The 17,574-nt window shown below is 41.8% G+C and overlaps 1 long non-coding RNA gene across 1 annotated transcript in view; it reads right to left on the reverse strand.

Moving 5' to 3' along the window:
• The window catches only part of LOC149525421 (uncharacterized), a 110,798-nt gene that overhangs the window by 37,212 nt on the left and 56,012 nt on the right, over positions 1-17,574 (reverse strand). The window contains exon 3 of the long non-coding RNA XR_016348958.1: positions 3,862-3,986. This is a non-coding gene — a long non-coding RNA (uncharacterized LOC149525421). The remainder of the gene's footprint in view (positions 1-3,861; positions 3,987-17,574) is intronic.

A 17,574-nucleotide genomic window follows, 5' to 3' on the forward strand; every position in this document is an offset into this window, starting at 1 on the left:
CAGATATGCCCCATTTAGAAAGATCCTGTAACTCTCCATGAGGTTTACAGGATCTTTCAAAACGGGGCATTTCTGTAGAACGATCCCCATCTTGTTTTTTTTCCGAAAAGTGGCTTTTTGAAAAAAAAGCTATGGCCGCCATTATGTAATGAAGCACGGGACATTCAAATCCCGGCTTCATTTACAATTTCGATACATCTAATTTACATCCCTTTATCAAAAAAGGGATGTAGTTTAGATGTACCCTATGGGTAGGCAAAGGAGCAACACAAAGTCCTCTATACTAGTGCTTCTCAACCAGGGGGCTGGCGTCTCTGGAGGCTGCAAGCAGTTTTCAGGGGGACCACGAAGCAGGACCACTGTTAGACTCACTGGGACCCAGACCAGAAAGCCTAAGCCTTGTCATGCCTGTCAAGAGGCAGAAGTCCAGTTGGTGAATCTAAAGGTTCCAACCCTGCTGATAACCCATGTGGGTGTCACTACAGTATGTCATGATGGAATTGGAAGGGGGGATCCAGTTTGTTTTTTCTTTTAAACCTAGGAAGTTACACTCAAAACCCCTATGTTAAATGAGCATTAGGTATGTAAAATCAATCATTCAAAGAGTGACTATTTGGCACAATGAAGGTTGCCTAGTTTACCTTAATTCAGACCCCTGATGTATATAAAGGTGTCTTTAATTAGATGATCACATACAATTTTTCCATAAGATCCCTGTCTCATTCAGTGTATAGACTTCACGGTGGTCACTTAAGCAGCTAGTCAATATTTTATTTTCTCCTTCTTCGATGTACAACCCCATGGCATTAAAAATATACTCAGTGAAATCCTAACTTCATTGAAGCCAGTGAGAGCCAGGATTTGAACCAATGTAATCTCCAATATAATCTTAATTAAAGCACAAGAACTTTCCTTTGGATGAGGCACTGATACATTAAGGTGCAGCTACCTTAGAAATACAATAGATCAAATCTTGCCTCCATGAAAATTCTGATACTGCACATAAGCTAAAAACAATGTGATATCATACCTTGAAGATTTATAATGTAAAAACGTGAAGATTGCAATTTACAAAGGCTCCATATTATATAGATGAATGTAAGAAAGAATTAACCATTTTCTAACATCTATATGGAATAAGAATGGAAACCACCAAAAAGTTAAGTCATTTATACACAGATCAAGTGCACTAAGTGGTTAATACCGTATTTTTTGAAGACGTCAACTGAGACATGCACTTATTGTTCATTCAAAACAGATACAATCTAGTATGTTACTCCCAAGATTCTGGGGAGTTTTGATTTTTTCCTCATCTTTTTATTGTGTAGCAAATCAGGAGAAGTTAGGAAGCTACCCAATTTGGGGTTATAACCATTGTTAGTTACGTAACTTCTCCATTTTTTTAATCCACTTTCCAGTGGAATGCCTTAATTATCAGCAATGAAGCATAACTGGTAGTTTCAATAAATCATCCACACAAACCTTTTGGTGCTGTACAGTGATTGCACAGTACTGTATACCCTCACTATTACACCCTTCATTATTATGAGCCTTCGGCTATAATGAACCCAGTTCCTGGATCCCTACTACAAAACAAGGGGGGGGGAGATGTTGCACACACATGCACCATTTTTATCTAGCCTCATATGCTGGGATCAAAGACAGAAATTAAAGAGTGACCCTCAACATTTCCCCTCCTCTGCAACTCCCAGGCTGAAGCCAAAGCCCCAGGTACAGACAACCAGGGAAGACAGCTTGAAGCTCCAAACCCAACACCACTGCCCTTTCATTTTTTATTTTCCTTTTGCTATAGCAGACCAAAGGCTTGGATCCCAACAGGTTCATTATAGACCAGGTGTACTATAGTAAGATTAGTGCTGTTTTAAATTTAACAGGGATTCCATTTTACAGATAGCCATTTTTGCCACAAAACAATTTTACTGTATGACCTTCACATACTAATTACAAAATGGTTAGACAGCCTAGAATACCATGGTGGGACTTCACAGAAAAAAAATGGACACAGAACCTTTACACAGAATGGAATTTTTTTTTCAGGGTGAGCACTGACATACATCCCCTCACCCAACCATTTATTTTAATAAATCAGAGTTTCAGTTATAGTCGATTAGGGATAAATACTCAGCATGAGGCACAGTCATAAACACACAACTCTTACCATTAACAGAAGTCAATTAAAGACCTACTGGGAATTGAGAGTGCTGTGCATGATATATTTCTTCATGCATAATCCTGTATTCCCTTTTATATGAACTCATATCACTACCACCCTGCACATCACATTGAATAGTTCTCCTTTATGGCATTTGGAATGACATCAGAAATGTGAATGGGTATCCATAATCTTCTCTCCTGGTAACAAGTGTCAATTAGACACCTTGAATTAAGAGCCAAATCATCTCCAAATGCAGGTGAGTTACACCAGCAATGAATTCAACTCAAGATCAGTAAAGTATATTAGAAAAGCACAATGCAAAGTAGAGGGCTGCCATATGTACAGTTCATTAGAACACCACAGCAATACATTATTTCATATTTGTTGCCAAGGGGACACATACAAAACCAAGAAACTACAGAACCAATAGCACAGCACAACTCCTTCAAGAACATAGACGGGGAAGTAAACAACAGCCCTAATGTTTAGATCGTCCAGTCATCTTCTACAAAATTTGTTCGCCTCTGACCCAGAATAACATGGGCTTGATTTTTAAATCAGGCCTCCATTATCGGGGTATATTTTGTATATACAAGAAATTACGTCCACCGGTTTTGATCACAGGACATGCAAGCTTTTTCCTGACAATTCACAGCAGATACAAAATTGTATTTCCAAAAATGGAAGTCAAGTTTGAAATCCAGGCCACTTTTTACTGCACTAAGATGAATGCTGTCATGTCTCTTTTCTAACACAATATATCTGACGTGTCTTTCAAAAAACTGTAACTGAAAAACATTCACAAATTGCGCTGCAAGATAGCCCACAAGAAAACTAAGAGCCTGGCTAAATACTACAATTTCCTTCTGGATGTTTTATGCTAATTTTCCAAGCCAAAGCAGACAGAAATAAATTACCTGTACAGGATAATGTTACTAAAAGGACAATATGTAAGATATTTAAAATGAGAGTAAACTGGAATGTGGGCCATATGGAACGTTGTGCAGGTCTCACTTAGGAATTTTCACTCAAAGCAGTGGAGAGTAGGAGTGTTCCATATGCAACTTTTCTTTCTCTGGAACTAGGGATATTGGCTATACTGCTCATAGTTCATCTCCTGCCAGCTGAACCAGAACTAGCTAATTCTACTGACATCATATAAAACAGGTGCTTAGAGTTATTTTAAACAAACATGTATCTACAAAGAGAAAAAGGTAACTGAGGATAATTACATTAGCAATTATTCTTCCATTAAAAGGGATTAAGAAAGAAGGGACAGAATGCAGCTCACACTCAGATTGTTCAAATTCAACCACAACATAAAGGTGCAGAATAATTTAATGCATTAGGTTATACAAATATTAAGAAAGAATAAAAACATGGTAAATATGGCTATTTGTATTTAATTATTATTATTTGGCTCCTAAACAAAACAAGTCAGATGGAAACAATTACACAAGAATTACAGAATCATTCCATTTTAATCTGAGCTAATATGTCCAGACGGTACAATTTTTTCATGCATAATTCTGTATTTCATTTATATGACAGTCAAATCTTATTAGATGAAACTGGCATTTGAGTGACTTATCACTTCTATTTCAGCTTTGAACAGAGACACATAATGAAGAATTCTGCAAAATTATATTATGTTACTTTTCTGTGACATAAAAAAAAAAACTGACCTGGCTGTGTTGTGGAGCTCATTGTTGTAGATGAGAAAATTGCTAAAAGGTTGAGACTGGATCTCAGCAGCAGGAGGTCCAATTAGAATGTTCTGGCCAAGATGAGGTGAATCTGAAGCTGCAATCTAAAGATGAAACACAGATCTGTGCATTAACAATATATTATACATGCATATTAGTTAACTCATTCTTAGAAGTAATATTTCTTCTGTCATCATGCTCTGATGTAGCTATGGCTCCAATATCCAAAACCTTAGATCTAAACAGCCTCAAACTTTAGAAAAGTTCAAATACAGTTCTAAATTTGCAGCTGAGGCCCATCTCAAGTTTCAAAAATAGCTTGAAGAAAATAAAAGAGATGATTCCTCTAACCACAAGGTCAGAGGATTAACTGTGAAAACTGAATTGCCTGATGACAAGGTAGGTGGGGGTATGTCTACACTACCCTCCTAGTTCGAACTAGGAGGGTAATGTATGCATACCGCACTTGCTAATGAAGCCCGGGATTTGAATTTCCCGGGCTTCATTAGCATAAGCGGGGAGCCGCCATTTTTAAATCCCCGCTGCTTCGAACCCCGTGTAGCGCGGCTACACGGGGCTCGAACTAGGTAGTTCGGACTAGGGTGCCTATTCCGAACTACCGTTACTCCTCGTTTCACGTGAAACGAGGAGTAACGGTAGTTCGGAATAGGCACCCTAGTCCGAACTACCTAGTTCGAGCCCCGTGTAGCCGCGCTACACGGGGTTCGAAGCAGCGGGGATTTAAAAATGGCGGCTCCCCGCTTATGCTAATGAAGCCCGGGAAATTCAAATCCCGGGCTTCATTAGCAAGTGCGGTATGCATACATTACCCTCCTAGTTCGAACTAGGAGGGTAGTGTAGACATACCCTGGATTACTATCTTTCAGTTAAACAATGGCTAATTCTCAATCTGTTTCCTAATTTCAGACTTTTGGTTGCTGAAACAGTTTCAAATTGGGAACTCTTTCTAGAAAATGTACTGTCTTAATTTCTAACAATTACACAGTTCAGAGCTAGACAAATTATTCAAATTTGCATTAATGCTGAATGGGCTTCCCAGTAACTAATAATATCCCTGCCACTGACAGTTGCTAGTAGTTTGGGCTAGTTTGAGAACAGGTCAAGAATGTTCTGCTATTAGATTTACCGTATTTTCCGGCATATAGGGCGACTGGGCGTATAAGACGACCCCCTATCTTTTTAATTAAAAGATAGGGTTTCATCTTATACCACAGCGCCCCTCCGCCTCCTTTGCTCCCGGTGTCCCTGGTCTGCTGGAGATGGTCCCCAGCAGACCAGAGGCACCGGGAGCAAAGCCGCAGCAGCTTTGAAAGCCTCGGGGGAAGCCGGCGGGGGGGCATCCCAGGCGCGCCTGGGCTTCTCCCCCGCCGGAGCCCCTCCGCGGCTTTGAAAGCCTTGGGGGAAGCCGGCGGGGGGGCATCCCAGGCGCGCCTGGGCTGCTCCCCCGCCGGAGCCCCTCCACGGCTTTGAAAGCCTCGGGGGAAGCCGGCGGGGGGGCATCCCAGGCGCGCCTGGGATGCCCCCCCCGCCGGCTTCCCCGAGGCTTTCAAAGCCGCGGAGGGGCTCCGGCGGTGGGGCATCCCAGGCGCGCCTGGGATGTATACCCGGCGTACAAGACGACCCCTGATTTTTGGGGGATGGTTTTTAACATCAGAGGTCGTCTTGTACGCCGGAATATATGGTAATTCTTTCATGCCCTTCAAAATATTAACGGCAGAGCAAAAGCAAAAAGCAGCAATGATTCTATAACAATTTACCTGCTCAGAACTGAAAGCTGCATATGTTACATTTTCAGAGGTATATTTTCATGCAAGCACAATACAAGCAGCGTAATATACAATCTTCTATCTCCAGCTTTGTAACTGTGACTGCCTTATTCAATCAGTGCTCTAGATGTGTCTAGCTGTTTGAAGATAATTTTCATGCTGTACCTTTTTGCAGTTTTTGTCAAAATGTTTTACATACCAAGTTCAGATGAATTTCAGCTAATATATCAGAATGACAAAAATGTGGTAATTCTGGATTATCAACATTAGTTAATGGGGAGGGAAAGAGTAATTTATTTGGATCAGTGGTTCTTAAAATTTTTGGCCCATGGCCCATTCTGCTCAACATAGACTTTTCCACACACCATCAGTAAAACAACCATGATGACAAAATGGATGCAGGGAGAAGGGGTCTAGCCAGCAGGCAAGGGCAGGATGTGTGTGGGTGGAGTCTTGGTGGGAGGGAAAGTGCAGGAGCAGGCCAAAGGTGGAGGAGTCTGGGAGTGAGGGAGGGTGCAGGAGCAGACTAAGTGTTGTGGCTGGTAGGGAGGAGTGGTGCATGAGGATGATAGGAGTGTGGGGTCTTGGCATGAGGCAGGCACTTACCTGGCTCCATGTATCCCGCTGCCCCCATTGCCCATGATTCCAGTCAATGGAAGCAGTGGGGAGAGCTTCCAGGCAAGTGGTTTCCTGTGATGCTTTCCCCCACAAGCTGGATTCAACCTGTGAGTCTCAGCCCCCTGCAACAGGAAGCCGGCACTGGTGTTCCATCCTCACAGAGGAAGGGTCAGGCTGGAGCACCACCAGCACAGACTCTCCGCTGCAGGGGAGTGCAAGCCCCGAGCCTATGGCCCACCTGCAAGATGGTCATGGACCACACATTCAGAACCAATAGGAGAATGTTATGAAAAGATAAACATTTACAAAATTATAATTGAATCAACATATTTATTGTGGTTCACATCAAGAGTCAAGTGTCCTCAACTCAATGGACCTCAAATCGGTCCCAAGATTAGTCTGAGTTTATACATTTTTTTCTCCATTTACAAGGCTAGAGTAAATGCTTCTATGGGGGAGCACTATTCAAGACTGAAGGTTTCACACAGAACAAGATAAAAAGATAGACAAAAACACATCTTTTAAAGTAATAGTACCATGGCTATTACAGATGGGTAAGTCTAACATCAGTACCGGGCAAATTAGTTGAAACTTTAATAAAGAATAAAATTGTCAGACACATAGATTAACATAATTTGCTGAGAGAAAGTTGGTTTCTGGAAAGGGAAATCATGCCTCAGTAGAGTTCTTTGATCAACAAAGAACATGTGGGGTCAACAAACAAGGGGGATCCAGTGGATATAGTATAATTAGATTTCCAGAAGCCTTTGACAAGGTTCCTCACCAAAGACTCTTAAGTCAAGTAAATTGTCTTGTTCTCTTGAAATGGATGACAGGAGAGGGATCATGTAATGATTACCTGACGTGTTCCCTCCCTCTGGGGCAACTGGTATTGGTTACTGTTGGCAGACAGAATACTGGGCTAGGTGGACCTTTGGTCTTACCCAGTATGACCATTCTTATGTTAGGTCTTGTCTTGGATTAGAACAATTATTATTCAGTTCATAGAGTTCAGAAATGTGCTTGTGGCTCCACAGCAAACAAAAAAAATACAATTTCTCTCTCAGAAAACTAACAATTTATCTACCAAATCCTTCAAACACTCAAATAGGAACTAATACAACAAATACTCCTATTGGCTTGACTACAAGGCTGCGCAAAATCTTGCCGCCTGTCTACACTGGCCACGAGTATTTGCGCAAGAACACTGACTTTGTAATGTACAAAATCAGTGGTTCTTGTGCAAATACTCAGACGCTCCCGCTCAGGGATAAGCCCTCTTGCGCAAGTATTCTTGCGCAAGAGGACCAGTGTAGACAGCAATGTTAATTTCTTGAGCAAGAAAGTGCGATGGCTAAAATGGCCATTGGAGCTTTCTTGCACAAGAGAGCGTCTCCACTGGCATGGATGCTTTTGCACAAAAGCAAATCTTTTGCGCAAATGCACATGACAGTATAGACGCTCTCTTGTGCAAATACTTTTAACGGAAAAGTTTTTCCGTTAAAAGTATTTGCACAAAATCATGCCAGTCTAGACGCAGCCCAACTGTTTAGATAGCCGAAGTAACATGAACAAATGTTTCAGTGGGGTAGCCGAGTTAGTCTGTAACAGGAAAAACTTAAAAAGTAACAAAATAGTCTGGTAGCACTTTAAAGACTAACAAAACATGTAGATGGTGTCCTGAGCTTTTGTGGGCACAGCCCACATGCTAAATGTTTTAACCACGAAGTCACACATTTCAGACAAACAAGAAGGAGCTAGTGCAAGAATGAGGTTTACAGCAATTATGTGTCTGTAATAGATATTTCTAGTAAAAATCAAAGGCAGGTTGCAGGTGATAAACACCCACAATCTGTCCCTAATTTTTAGTAAATATACTTGGGCAGTGAGGGGAGATAGCAAAGAGCATGCTGCCAGGATATGCAGCTGTTCCAGCCCCACTGCTGCTCTGTGGCAGGGGGATGATCCAGCCACTGTTCCAGCAGCCCCAGAGCAGGAGAAGCTGCCATCCCTGTCCCAGAAGTAGCCAAGGAGGTCCCCAAATGTCATATGAATCATGACCTTAATTATGACAGATTCATAGCCTTAATTATGGTTACATAATGATTCATTTTTAGTGCATGCATATCTTAACAGTTTAGATAAAGTTTCTTTCTGGATGAATGACCATAATGGTATAAAATAATAAATGTTAATGACTCATTTTCTGTGGGCATCATCAAAGGCTCCCTAGATATGGTGGCTGAAACAATGTTTTGTAGTCTTTTCAAGGAAGGATTTTAAGTCATGCTTTGAAAAGTAGAACGAACGTCATATTGGGAGCTACAGTATAAAATGCAGAACCAGATGCATTTTAGTTTTTGAATGGAAGAATTGGCAAGTGCTGACATTAGGTCAAAATGTTAGGTGGGGCACTCCAATTCTCCTTTAAGGGTAATTCCATCTTTTCAGCTCTCTTGCAGTGCATCCCCAAATAGAGGTGCAAAAGCTTTGACCATAGCAGAACCATCAGGGTACCAATGCACAAGGAAAAATGCAGAATTCTACAGTCCTGTACAGATGATGGGGGATGGTGAAGGGTAGGGCAGTGCAGGTGCAATGGCATTCTCTTCACAGAAAGGGAGGGAGTGGTGAAGGTGTGAATCCATCCCTGCAAGGGTTAATGCAGCCCTGACCAGCCTCAGAGGTGATCAATTTCCTTTCCCTGTTGTCATCAAAGCTTAGGTGCTTCTTGGGACTATAACTAGGTACATTTTTAGACAGAAATGTGAATTTCAAGTTAACATTCCTTTAAACACTGTCATCTTCTTTTGCCCCAATTCCCCAGACCATTCAGCCATTCCCATTCTTTATGCTGTGCCTATGTTATAAAACTTCTGAGAAGAGTTTCTAAAACAGGGTGCACTGACTAGAAATTAACATGTTAGAAAAAAAATAGATCCCTCTATTTCTGTTCTTCCCATCCTAAGCAGATCGACTTGTATATGCTCAATTTCAAAACAGGGATGTTAAATATCAGTTAATTGAACTGTTGAGTAACCTCATCACTTATCAACTATTCTATAGTCCTCAGGGGTGGGGCCGGCAGCCAGTGTGCTCCAGCCTCACTCCTGAGGAGCAATCTGCCACTCTACATGGCTGCCTCTGCCTGGGGGTGCAAGGCAGGAGCTTGTCTGTGAGGGAAGCCAGTTTAAAAAACAGCTCCCGGCACGGACTGGCTGCCTGTTGCCCTGTGCTGCTGCCTCTGATAAAGACGCAGCAGCGTGGGGTGGCAGCAGCCCCTGTTTGGAGAGGGAGTCTGAGTTCCCAGACCCCGCATGAACCAAAACTGAGCCAGGCTGCTGGCCAGCCTGCTAAAAGAAAACTACTGGGGGAGTGGGAAAGAGGATAAGCTTTTGCTGACCGGTTAATTAACTACACCATTACATCCCTATTTCAAAGCGCACCCAATGGCATGTGTTTTTGAAATATTTTTTTAAGAAGGAAACCTCCAGATCCCCTTCCAGAAGGATTTACACCTGTCTCTAAAATACCTTCCTTTGAAAAGTGTATGGGGAAATCATTATTGCATAGGTTTTATAAATAAAATACGGCATTCTATACTCCCTGAAATTATATACAGGTTGGCACCCTTAATAATACATTATCAGAAGCCCTCTCCCAGCTATTTTGTTTTACAAGTGTAGCTTCTGCTTATTATTTGCTGCAAAAGTTCTTTTATTTTGACCTAAAATGCTCTGGTCCCTTGGGCTTAAGTAACACAGAAAATACACTTCCTCCTAAAACTGTTCTATATGAATTTTTTAAACCCAAATCCTTTGTTAGTGTTGTTGTCCGATAATACGGGTTTTGCAGTGTGTCACAGTTGGAAATACAGTATTGAAAAAATCCTAGGACTTGAAAAACAAAACAAACCCTTACCACCTTCAAAAACTACTGTTCCTCCAGAACAGGCCCCTTCAAAATAGAAAGTAACTTAATCCAAATTATGGAAATGTATACTATAATTACAAAGAGGGACCAATATCATATATATAGAACCTGCTCATAAAATGCTCTGAAACTGAAAATCCATTGAAGTTTAAGCAGAATCAAACTAACGGATATATTGTATAGCAATTCAGGTTACAGCAAACTTCAATACTTAAACAGCAGTAAATTGGCCCCTGTGCAGCACAGAACTTCAAAGCTACACCATTCAAGTCTGCATAAACCATCAAAACTGAACTAGGAAATAAGATGGTAAAGGGCCATAGAGACAAGCAATTCTAGGGTGGTGATCTGGAGTTGAAAGAAATTTATATGTGAAACTGAAGCACACTGGTTTTTAAAAATACCTGTGTTTATTTTGGTTTTACTATATTTTACATGTAAACAATGTTAATATAGTAAGACAAGAATGAAGTATGTGTTAAGCCATTAGGCATGGGACCTGTTCATACAATGCAATATGCATTTATTTCTAGCACAAAAAAAACCCAGAAACTATGGCCCAAATTCTGCCATTACCTCTGGACATCAGACTCTTGCATCTGCACCTTGGTCACTGTAAGACAGGGGCCAAGACTGGGATAAGATACTGGTAAAGAAAAAACATCATCCCACCAAGTCTGTGCAAAAAAAAAAAAAAACTCACCCTCTATGAAATAATCAGAAGTTACTAAATATGCATTAAGTATGACTAGAAGTAGGAACATTCCTTTAACTAGGGAGTCAAGAAATGTAGATCTCTCTCTGTCTCCATATTACATATGTTATTGTACTTTCTGCAATTTATATGCAAGATAAAGAGAAAGGAATGAACTTTTTACCACTTGAACAACTCATTCGCCCAATCATAAGTGGGCAAAGTGTTTGATTTCTATCTCCTCTGCTTGGCTTTTAGCTTCTAATATATATAAGGATCTGTCACTGTCTGACAACAATATTTCACCCTCTCATCCTAAAATGCAAAGTGCATGATGGTTGAATGAGCATTTTTGCTCCTGAGGTAAGAGGACTTATCCCCAGTACTGATTCACATGTTTAAAATTTAAGCACAGGTGTAGTCCCATTAAAGCCAATAGAACTACTCATATGCTTAATTTATGCTTGTATTTTAGCACCAGTCAATGGGGAGGGTGCCAGCAGGAAATGGGGGGAGGACAGGACAGACACAAAACATTCAGAAGAACCCACAAGATTTGTGGGCAGTCCTTATAGCATGTTCCCAACTGGTGTCCTGTTCCCCCTTCCCTTCCCTCCCGTAACTCCGGACACAGGAAGAAACTTATGCAAGTTGAACTCTGGGAAAGATGTTTTCTGATATAGCTACTTCCCCAGAGTTTCACAATAAGAAGCAGTATGGCAGAGTTGGCTACTGCACTCAGTATTTTATTACTGACTGTTTTGAAATATCTTTCTTTCCCCACATAGATTTTCCAGAAATCAGACAAAGTAAGAAAATTACATGAAGTCTGGACTAGAGTCCAAGGAGCACATCCCAACAGAGCTCATCTGTTTACATTCATGCTGACTCTCCCTGTGACTGTGTGTACCAGCCTTGCACTGGGAAAACTGAGCTTAACCAGGCTCATCTGGCTGAAGCAGCCCTGCCCCCACAGCCCTGCCAGGCATGCTCAGACTGCAGCCCAGGTATAAAAGCCTGGAGAGAAGCTCAGTCTGGACTGGCTGCTGAGGAGGAAGAAGGTATTGCCTGAGCTCTTGCAGGTGACCCACCAGGACCAGCCCTAGAAACCAGCCAGCAAGACATCAATGCCACAGCAGGTGATATGGAGAAAGAACCCTGGAAGGAAGCCAGCGGACACTGGTAGGAAGTAGCCCTGGGTGGGATATTGTAACCTGTGGCTCTCCGCATGTTGTGGTGGGATTCCCCGCTGGGGCTATGTCTAGATTGCCACCTTTTTTTTCTGGCAAAAGGTATGCAAATTGCGGAATGCAATTTACATACCTTTTTCCAATGGTTTTTTTGGAAGAGGCTTTTCCAAAATTTGGCCTATCTACACTGGGCCAAATTTTGAAAAAACCTCCTATTTTGGAAGAGACCTTATTCCTCATAAAATGGGGAATACAAGGCTTCCAAAAGAGCGTTTCTTCTCTTCTGCAAAAAATGTCGGAAGAGCAGATGTGTTCCATGGACACAGCAGAGTTTTTACGGGACAGCTTTGGTATCCTGGAAAAACTCCATAGTCTAGACCTAACCTGAGAGAGCAGTGGACCACACCACTGCTAAAAGGGCCCTGGGCTGGGACCTGGTAGAGTGGAGAGGGCCTGGATCTCCCTATCACCTCCTCAATCCCCAAGCCGGGGGGCCAACATCTACTTATTACTGACTCCGTCTGCTAGGCCACGTTGCCCTAGTCAGAGGGCGCAGGTGTATAACCACAGTTGCATGGCAGGATACGCAGGGCTGGATGCGATCCCAAGAAGCCCCAGGGACACGGCCACTGCCCCTGGTAAAGGGGTGAGTGTGACACCCCTACAGGAAGAAATTCCCAAATACATCTTCCTGGCTTCTCCTCTTTCAGAAGTGAAATATTTGTAATCATGTGTGTTATTTGACTGTACTGTGCCTGAGCATTTCAGCAAGGGGACTATGAACAACACAATTATCATCTTTATGACAGTCAATAATGGTTGCAATTATTGGTTTTTGTCTTAGTAGTTCTTCCTCATATGTAATCCTCTAGTGTTTTCTTGCTTTAGACTTCATTGCTATCAAGAATGTTTTTTTAACCACATAATCACTGTTCCCTCCTGTGTTCTTTCAAACTTAATGCAGAGTTTACAGTGCTTCCATTTACACTGATTTTCAGCAGTACTCAGATTTGGCCTAACTGCTCCTCATGAAGTCAAGAGAAGTTTTACCAAAGTCTTCCAACAGGAGCGGAGTTAGGCCATAGCTGAGGACTTCTGAAAAAAATCCATGCTAAAAGCATAAAAATAAAATATTTCTCCAATTTTAATGTGATTAACTGTAACAATTCTGGGGCTCATTAAATAACAAACAAGTGGTGATAAAAGAATACACCTTTAAATAAAAAAAAAAAACTAGAGAGATCTTTGTTGAAGTGTTTTCTCAGAACCATGCAGTATTCCCAGCTTCCTCCTCCATTTTAATCGCCATCTTCCTGAGTTCATAATACTGTCCTTTATGATGGAGTGTCTATGAATTATGATCTCCTACGTTCCAGTGTTAATCACAAGGCTAACCCTTCTCTCTCTATATCCAATATGAAACATCATGAAAAGGAAGAGGCAGTTTCATTTTATAATGCAGGATCATGCACGAGATGGTGTTCGGGGTTGCTTTCTGAGAAGTGAAGAATGGCTTCAGAAGCGAAAAGGCAAAGTTAATTGAGATTCGCCCTTAGCAAAAGTTTCAAACTACCTGCCTCCCAATTAAAGGGTCAGTTCCCTGTGCTATATGTAGAATCCCTTGCACAGTATAGAACAACATTTCTCAAATTTAATCTGATTTAGTTTGAAGTTTAAGAAATCTGGAATGATTGTGTTTCTTTCTGGCTTCTGGGAAGATAGAGGCACACTTATTTCAGCTGGATATGACTGCTTCTGTTTCAAAGAAAGCAGAACATATCGAATGTTTTAATATTGATATGCCATAAAATCCAAACTGAAAAGTGAATATTTGGATTTATGATTCACTGGATTATGTCATTTTTATACTGATAATGCACGAATTCTCTAAGATGATTAAAATCATATTAGAAACATTCAGGAAAATAGTTTGATATAAAAGAAAGCTAAGGACTTGTCTTGTGGGACTCTCAAATTTATGGCATTTTAAAAAGCTGACATGACTACAGGACAGAAACTGCTTGCACAAGTAAATACAGTGTGAACCAAGAAAGAACAGTCTGATACAAGTGGTCATGTCTACAAGATGTTGATCAAGGAATTAATGGTCAATTATTTTTATATTCATACTAGGGGGCTGTGCCCCCTGCTAGCTATGCTCGCTACCCCCCCCATCCCCTCGGAGGCTTTCATGGCAAGAGTGTGAGAGCTACACTCACCAACCCCCCCCCCCCTTTTCTGGAGATAGGTGTCTGGCCAGGGAAGAGGGGACAGGAGTTCTCCTCCTGGGGCTGCAGGGTCTCAGTGAAAGGAGTAAGTGAGGGGGCTGGGGCTGCAGGGTCTCGGCAGAGGGGGTGAGTGAGCAGGCTGGAGGTTAGGGGTCTTGGCAGGGCAGTGAGTGAAGAGGCTGAGGCTGCACTAGAAGCCTTCCCACCAGGGGCGGATATAGGGCAGGGTGAACGGGGCAGCTGCCCCGGGCCCCGCACTTCAAAAAGCCCCGCGCATGCGCCGTGGCGCCACCGCGCATGGCGTCACCGCACATGCGCTGTGGCAAAGGGGGGGCCCTGCGGAATTATGCTGCCCGGGGCCCTGCAAAACGGTCATCTGCTCCTGCTTCCCATCAAGCTTAGACCCCCTCCTGCCCCCCTGTAGAACTGCAGGAAAAGCCTCCAGGAAGCATGTCCCTGCACTGCTGTTTCCCCAACTGGGGGAGAGGGAAGGGAAGTGGCTGCATGTGCAGCTGCTTCTTCCCTGATCCAGCGGGGAGCCTTGGGGTTTCTCTCCCCCACCCCCAGCAATGAGCCAGTGCTGGCACTTCAACCTCATGAGGTGGGGTGGGGCAAGGCTGGATTGCCAGTGCAGGCTCCCTGCTGTGGAGGGAGACGAGGGTGGGGCTGAGCTGGAGGTGAGAACGGCCATATTTGGTTCTGGAGCCATAGGTTGCCTATCCCTAGCATATGAGGTGGGGCTTTCATGGCCGCTGAGTGTGAGAGCAGGGTGATGTCATTCTGTTGCCTGACAGGCAGATTCTGTCATCCAGCAGAAAGAACTTCTCTATATAGAGAGATTATAGGAGTAACTAGAGGTCTCAACTTTTACCAGGGCCCCCACTGTATCAGGTGTTGTACAAACACATAGGCAAGACAGCCCCTACCTTTCATCTTAAATAGACTGGATAGACAAAGGATGTGAAAAAGGGATTAAAAAAAACCAGGTCACAAGGATGGCTATCAAATGTCATTTTAAATGCACTTTCTTTCAAAATATTGACTTTGTTTTATTTGTAATGTGGGCTTTTAAAAAATATGCAGAGGAAAGTATGGGATGGGTTAACAGGACCAATGAAGAAAAGTCAAAAGCAGAAGATGTACAGAGGGAGAAAAGATGAGACAAAATGAGTTAAATTCCACCCCCAACAAGCAGCACCTACAAGTCTCATTGACTTTTGTATGGGTTATGTACAGGTTACCAATATGTGAAATTTTGCCAATCTTAGAGGGATGTTATTTCATATGCTATAAACAGTCATTAATAGCTACTAGTCAAAATGTTTGCTATTGATGGAAAATTGGGTTTTTGATTAAATGACAATTTTCACAAGGAAGTGTCTTTTTCCCCCTTTTTTTGAAGAAAGCAAAAAGATGATAAAAAATAAATCCTGAAAACTCAGAACATCCCAATTTTGTGTTTTTTACGGTTTTTGTCCAACACTCTGTGGTTTTAGTTCCTGAATATGACAAAAAGTAGAAGTTTAGAGAAGGCCAAGGCACATCTGCCTTAGACTGCAAAATCCTACTTCAGTGCCGCAAAGTGGCTTAACAAAGACCCTGGTTTGTCTGACAGCAAGGAAAGCTGAGTGCATTCTTCAGTAGGATCAACGAAGATTTTAATGTCAGACTTCCATCCCAGGAACAGGAAAGCTGTCCTCTTTCCTGAGACTGTGTGCTACCTAAATTGAGGAGGTAAATGTGCCATTCACAGCATAGCCAGCAGGTGGATGAAGAAATGGCTAAAATATGAATAAATGGATCCCAACTCCTCAATCCATTCTATGACAGTAGGGAGTTCAATCAGTGAGAGACTATCAGAATCTCAGGGAAAAAGCAACTGACCCTCACAAAGAGGGTGATGGAAAGAAGAATCCAGGGAATTTCAATTTGCAATCAAGTCCTAATGAAGTGATTAGACAGAGTGGAGTGCAGGATGATGATGATTTTTGAAAGCAGGTATAGTAAAATGCAATGGGCCAGGCATGAGACACTGACAGTCAAACTGCAGCTGCTGCTGAGTTACCCTGGGGAACTGAAAAGATCATTTGGCAAACCTCCAAAGGCATGGAAATATTTTATCATGAAAAGACATGGCCACACATTGAGAAGGAGGGCCAGGATATGAGAAGAACGAAAGAAGTGTTCTGATTGGCGCAATCTACATGAGGGCCGAATGACCACATAGAGTAAGGTAAATCAAAGTGATTAACCACTTAAATTTTTAAAATTCTCACCCACTTGTAACTTTAAATGCTCCTCATTTTAATTCATTAATTTCTCTGAACTTGGAGGACGAAAACTTTGTCGGCTTCTATTTATAGTCATTTTCACTTTCAGATTCTCAATGCTGCAATATTTAGGTTTCAAACACCATAAAGAAAAGTTTAAACATATAAATAGTCATGGTATAAACAACTATTTGCATTCGATTTTTAAATTTTTATTCAAATTAAAACAAACCTTGTTTTCACAATTTAAATTATGGAGTAAATATAAATTGGCAATACCCCTTCACTTGTGGATTTCTTTGCAGTGGTTGGCTTGAGTCCGAACAGTAATGTTACTCTAATATAACTTACTGTATGGTAATGGGTACTTTGGCAGGATTAAGTAACACAGGAAAATTGAATTAATGCTTTAGCATGCCAGACACAGAACGTAAGCAAAGAAAATTTAATTTCCAGCATCGGGTAGTTAAACTGATTTCTCTGAGGGATCTGGACTAATGCTTTCAATACAGAAGGAAATTTCTGTGAATTCACCAATGTGCATATTAACAACATTATCTGGGATTTCAATTTCTTCTCATAATTTATAAGTTATTTCTGGAATACTGCAGATAAGGTAACTTCATTCAGGAGTAACTGACTTCAGTGGTTGCAGTATCAGGCCTAATCAAAAGACTTCTATTGATTTCAATGAGTGCTGGATCTAACAACTGAACAGAACTTAAAAGGAAAACAGTGTGCGTCTGCCACAAGTGCAAAGGGTGCTTTGGCAGCACTACCAGAGTGGGGCAAAACCACATATTGGATTCAGTGGATACAAAAATTAAAGGGCAGGAATATAATTAATGTCAGTCAACGTGTTTTATGGCAGATTCCAAATCTGATTTCTTTTTCTACAAGGTTACAATTTTGCTTGTGAGACAGTGTGCAGTCACCTCTCATGAGCACTTCCCAATATAGGTGGGTGCAAAC

This window comes from Pelodiscus sinensis, chromosome 2, assembly GCF_052426305.1.
Source record: "Pelodiscus sinensis isolate ZL-2025 chromosome 2, ASM5242630v1, whole genome shotgun sequence".
NCBI classification, from domain to species: Eukaryota; Metazoa; Chordata; order Testudines; family Trionychidae; genus Pelodiscus; species Pelodiscus sinensis.